Source organism: Orycteropus afer, unplaced genomic scaffold (assembly GCF_000298275.1).
Source record: "Orycteropus afer afer isolate SDZICR_OR568_19922 unplaced genomic scaffold, OryAfe1.0 scaffold00437, whole genome shotgun sequence".
Taxonomy (NCBI): domain Eukaryota; kingdom Metazoa; phylum Chordata; class Mammalia; order Tubulidentata; family Orycteropodidae; genus Orycteropus; species Orycteropus afer.
The window spans coordinates 551,422-557,910 of NW_006922024.1; the positions used below are offsets into that span (position 1 = coordinate 551,422).

The 6,489-nt window shown below is 37.1% G+C and overlaps 1 protein-coding gene across 1 annotated transcript in view; it reads right to left on the minus strand.

Annotated features, from left to right (window-relative positions):
• NCAM2 (neural cell adhesion molecule 2) overlaps positions 1 to 6,489 on the minus strand; it is a 434,855-nt gene that overhangs the window by 7,641 nt on the left and 420,725 nt on the right. The window lies entirely within an intron of this gene.

A 6,489-nucleotide genomic window follows, 5' to 3' on the forward strand; every position in this document is an offset into this window, starting at 1 on the left:
TATTGTAGTAACAATTGGTAAAAATCTATGATAAGATCAAACAGAATACAGAGAATGGAGTGAGTGCATTTGGATTTTATTTTTGTTTTCCTTATTGAATGCCAAAATACAATCAAACAACTTTAAATTGGAGAGGATAAAATAACCATCAGTGAAAACAAATGAAAGACTAGCATAGAGGAAACAGTGAATTGTTATTAAAATTTTTATCTTTATTTTTAATATATTTTTTAACACTGATTGGCACAATCACATAGTACAGGATGCTACAAAGAGCTATGCATGGAAGTGAGTGTCTCCTATTCTCTCTGGACAGGATACTTAATAAATGATCAGAGAGACAACCCCAATACACAATTTGAATTTTTTTTTTTCCAATGACAGTCTATGCATCTACCAGTACATATGTGAGAAAGTGCATAGATAAAGTTATTTTCACACAAATGGTAATATACTATAATGACCAAGTACCCTTTCAATTCACACAAGGTTTAGCTGAAACTCACATCAGAACTTTTAGATTTACCTCTATTTCATGGTGTAGATCATCTGATTTCATATATACCCCATCACATGTTTGACCAGGTTCCAACTGACAGACATTTAGGATATTTCTAAACATCTATATTACAGTTAACATACAGAATATACATATTCCATATATTTATAAATAAAAGATATATTAAGGGCATATTTTACTTACTTTTAGGTATTGTATCTGAAACACACTTACAATGTATATGAGTTTAGTCTCTTATCTTTTACAGGAAGACTTATATTTAAATGCACTTGAACTGGCTCTAGAACTACTACCAATAATTTCTGTGGAGTTATAAAGCATGAACAAAGCAATATTTTCTCAAAAATAATGTCAATGCAAAAGAAAAGAGCACAAAAATATGATATGAATTGGTTTCACACTTTATAGAGTAGTAACCCTTCTATAAATTACTGCCAGATTTCTAGAACAGATTGTTAAGCAGAAAATAATGAGAAGTATAGCATAGTGGTTAAGAAGACATGCCCTGGGAAAAGACTAGCTGGTTCTCCTGCTAATTCACTGCATAAATGTTCTGGCTTCTGTTGCTTACTCCATAAATTTCAGATGCAACACCAAACTAATGCCTATAGAAGTCATGGATTGGCAAATGGTTAAGTAGTTCAGCTGCTAACCTAATATTTGGTGGTCTGAGGGTACACAGAAGAATCTCAGAAGAAAGGTCTGGTGATCTACTTCAGAAAAATCTACTTCAGAAAAATCATCCCCTAAAGACCCTACACAGATCTACCCTGGCATACATAGGTTATCAAATCTAATGGATGACAACTGGTTGATTGGTCATTTTTATAAAGTGCTAAAATAGTCCCTGACATCTGTGAAGTGCTCAGTCAAGGTTAGCTGTCATCAGTATCTAGGAGTGTAAGGTTAGGAAATGTTTTACTAAAATTTGTAACTTGAATAATTTTTTTTATGCAAATGCCTTGATAGACCCTGAATTATACTGTTATATAATTTATAAATTCTTGAATAAAAGTGTAAAGATTCACGGATTTAAATTATACCATGAGAAAAATCCAATGTTTAGGATCAATAGGGAGAATTATTTGCAACAAATACAATACAAATGATTTAGAGTCACATTATATAATCAATAAGAAAATAATCAGTTAGAGAGAAAAGATGTAACGAATAATAATTAAAAAAAGAGATGTAAGAGTATAAACATGCAATACCTAGAAAAAAGAAAAAAAGATAGGTAACCAAAATTAAATCAAAACAAAAGGGCTCAGCCTCTACAGGAAAGAAAAATGCAAATTTTAAATACCATCTAAATAACAAGTTGCACTTAACAGATTCACAAACTTAGCAATAAGTTTAAATATTCAGTGATTGAGAAGCTATAGAGAAGTACATATTCTCTTTATTGTTCCTGGGAGTGTGGATTATTAGATAGTTTTGAGTGCAATTTGCCAGTATTTTTCAGTTTTGACCTCCTGTTTCACATCTAGGATCTCAGTGACCTTTTGCAAGATTCCTTTTATTTAAAAAGAAGTTAAAAACAGCATTCTCTGTTTAATCTAAATTATACTAAAAGATAAGTTGGCAAATACATTATGCATATAACACTATGAAATGTTATTGTTGTTGTTAAGTGCTGTTGAATCAGACCTGACTCATAGCGACTCCTCCTTGGGTTTCCAAGGCAGTATCACTACAGAAGTAGATTGCTCGACCTTCCTTCCAAGGTGTGGCTGGTGGATTTGAACCGCCAGCCTTCTGGTTAGCAGCCAAGTGCCTTAGACACTACATTACCAGAGCTCCCTACACTATGAAATACTACTTATTTATTTTATTTTAAAGTGGTGTAGAATTCTGTGTGTTGAAATGAAACCTTGTTAAAGTTAGATTGTTTTTAAGAAAAATAAAATTGTAATCATATATATTATTATATATATAAATATATAGGCATATATATTTATGTGTGGGTGTGATTGTGTGTATGCTGTAGGATCACATTTTCTCTCAAATTATAGACCACATAGAAAATTATTTGGAAGGATATATATCAAAATGTTAATACATTTATTCATGTAAAGGTAAATTGAATCAGGAATAAGGACTTTGATTTCTGCTTTCTCTCTTTCTTGTAGTCCGAGGTTTTAATACAATATTATATATACATTGAGTTACTCCTTTTGTAATTAAAGTACATATTTCCTAAAAGAAATACCAATGACAGTTAAGCTGTACTAATAGAGCATGTGAACACCTCAAGGGTTGTAAAGTTCTAAATGCAACCTGACCTCTCACACAGGTCATGGCAGATCAAAGGGGTCCCTTTATATAGACACACCATGTAACCTTTCTACCAAGAAACAAAGCAATAATTCAAGAATTGTATCAGATCTGTTGGCACAGCATCCCTTCGTGGGTCTTACAGATGCAAGAAATATTTGAATGATTAATAAGAGGTTGGGAAGAGGCAATGGGAAAAGAACTTACCTCAGCTAGTTGGAGATCTTTTGATGGTGACTAAGGAATGTGATGAATACAGAAGACATTAATGGAGTTGAGACAAAGGTGCTAATGCAACATTATAGGAGGTTGAGTGGACTAATGGAAAAGCATGCTGATTCCCAAAGTTAAAGAGGCCTAAACAAGTCCATTCTATTCACTCCAATCAGGAGGAATTTAATGATAAGTCCTCCTGGGTCCATATGAAGCAGATTTAGCTAGTTGATGAATATATGGACTGACAAGGGACCACGCTCTTCTAGTCCAACACCCAGCAAGGGATCTGAGGCCATATATCCATGTGTGGGTAAAAGGGCCTGGGGGTGGGGAAGAGAGTTCTTGGGCCTCCTGGACACAGGAGCCCAATGCATTTTCATCCCAAAATATGACAATGAAATCTTGAAGGGGCCTAAAGTTTGACTGGGGGGAATATGGGGTGCAACAATTCATGAGATAAAGATGAAAGTTTAGATGAGAATTGGAAAATTTAAACAGAAGTTGTATGAAGAATTTGCATCTCCCTTACCAAAATGTATTATGGGTATGAATATTATGTCTAATTGGGGAACATTCTCTCTACCTGATATTGTAAAATTGAAGGCGTGTAAGTCTGCCCTTATGCCATTACTGATTGGACATACTAAATGGGAACCATTAGAGTTGTCTGAACCCACTCACATTGTTAACTTGAAACAGTACAGGATACCTAATGGACAAAAGGAGATTACACCTTTGATTAAAGATATGCTAAAGCCGGGGGTATTGGTGGCAACAAATTATCTGTATAACAGCCCTGTATGCCCTGTAAAAAAGGCAGATGGTTCATGGAGGCTGATAGTAGGCTATAGAAGCCTAAAGAAACCAGTGGCTTCAGGTGTTCCAGACATGCTATCAATGGTGCAGAAAATTCAGCAGGCTAAAGGAGACTGGTACTCAGTGATTGACCTTGCAAATACATTTTTCCCCATCCCAGTCTCAGAATATAACCAGCTGCAGTTTGCTTTCATATGGGAAAGATCTTGATATACTTTTAATGTTTTGACACAAGGTTATTTGAATTCACCAGCTTCTTGTAATGGTTTGGCTAGAAGAGACTTGGACTTGGTGCAGATTTCAAGTATGATGATACATTACATTGATATTATACTAATATCAAACATGGAAAAACAGACTATGGTAGATTTGATATCAGTGGTAGCCCACATAACCAACAGAGGCTGGTTAATAAATCCAGCAAAACTTCAGGGCCCTGCTCAAAAGGTAAAATTCTTGGGAATAAATATGGCAGGAGCTCTCCATGACATTGCACAGGCAACCAAGAATAAGTTGCTGTCACTCCTTGCCCCCAAGACTAAGCAGGAAGCCCAATGTTTAGTTGTTCCACTTGTATTTTCAAGAACACATATGCCACATCTGGTGGTATTGCTGGGCCTCATCCATAAAATGACTTGAAAGAAAACCACATTTGAATGGAGGCAGGAGCAACAGCAAGCTATGTCCGAATTCCAAAAATCAGTCAAATTCTCCTTCCTATAAGCCCTAAGCCTTTATGATTCATATTCAAACATGATTTTGGAGGTGTTTGCTATATGTCCTTATGAAGATTAGCACCTATGGCAAAAACCTGAGAACACAGGCCTATAACAACCATAGAGATTCTGCCCTAGAAAGTTTTCAGATGCTGCAGCACAATACATGATATTTGAAATGTAATTACTTGTTTGCTATTGGGTATTGATTGAGACTATATCAATGACAGAAGAACATAAAATCATGAGACCTGAGATACCCATAATATCTTAGGTGATATCAGAGAAACATTTTAACAAGAAAAGCAGCATCCAAAATAGTTCCATACAAAATGCATATGGCCCATACAAGAACAAGATACTGAAGAATGAAGGAAGGCACCAACCATATCCACAAGCAGGTAGCTTCTTTTCCTATAGGTCCTACCCCAGAAATGCCAGAGAAGCTGCCAGAACCCACTGCCACATGGACGGTGCCCTGTGAACAATTTTCTGCTGACCAGCAGTAAGCTGCTTGGTTCACAGATGGTAGTTCCAGGATTCAGGAACAACATTTGAAGTGGAAAGCTGCTGCACTAAGATCAGCAGATGTAAAGACCCTGATTGATGAAAGTAAGAAGTCAGTTCAATTGGATGAACTGCATGCTGTCTTCCTAGCTGTCATGGAAGAATTAGGCAATGGTGAAAGATCATATATTTGGATTTTTAGTGATCCATGGACAATGACCCAGCTATACTGTCAGGCACATGGGCGATGGAAAGTTGTACTATTAACAAGACACCTGCATGGGCATGGGCCTTGGAAAGCACTCTGGGAATTTAGAGGGCACATTAGAATAGGCCATGTTGATGACCATCACAAGAATCACCTTCCTGGATTGGAAGATGATTGGAATCAGCAAGTGGACATATTGGTACACTTCCTTGAGGTTGCCAATTGGGTCCATTAAGTGAGTGGACAAGATGGGCAGAATCTAGACACATATTTTTTGCAACCTCTGAGACACAAAATGCCAGTATGGACTACTCTTCTGCTAGAAAGAAAGACAGAAGGTACAGATGGCTATGGGACAGATTCCCTGGGGGGAAGGCCCTGCAAATAGCTGGCAAGTCAATTATATAGGGCCAATGATGCCAGTGGCTCCAGTTGGCTACAAATGGCTACTCTTCACAGGAATAGATACTTACTTTGGACTGTGTTTTGTACATCACATGACATATCAAATGCCAAAAACACCATTAAGGGATTGGAACAAAAGATACTGTACCAATTTGGGCCACCAAGGTATATTTCCTCAGAGAAAGGAACACACTTTACAGTCTATAGGGTTTAGCAATGGACCAAGAAACATCATGTTGAGTAGATAGACCATGTTGCATACCATCCTCAGAGAAATGATATGATAGAGAATTGGAATGGGCAATTGAAAAAATTGTTATGTAAAATGGGGGAGATAAAGGCAAGAAGGGTTGGCTCACATGCCTTCAGGAGAGTGTGCCCACACTCAACATGAGGGTGTTGAAGGGAGGATACCCACTGGACAGATTCCTATTTTTCTGGGGCATCTGGTAAGAGGGAATGGTGGAGGACGCTGGTGCCACTGTACAATTCTTCACCACATCACCTGAAATTATTTTTTTCCTGCCAGAAACTGCATCCCAGTACCTAACAAGCAGTTGTGGGTGCCAAAGGCAAGGGTGATCCCTAAGCAAGAGACTGTAATTATAACTCTGAACCTGTATGCCAGAATTCCCAAGGGCCTTACAGGATAGATTGCACCTTCCCTTGCCTGGCAAAATTGGGTTTGATAGTGAATAATGCCATTTTGCCTAGTGGACAAGAATCTCCACTAATGTTGTACTTATGTAACCCTATGCAACAGGAATGGGAGTACACTGAGGGGGAAGTACTTACTAGACTGTTATTCTGAAAAAAGAAAAAAA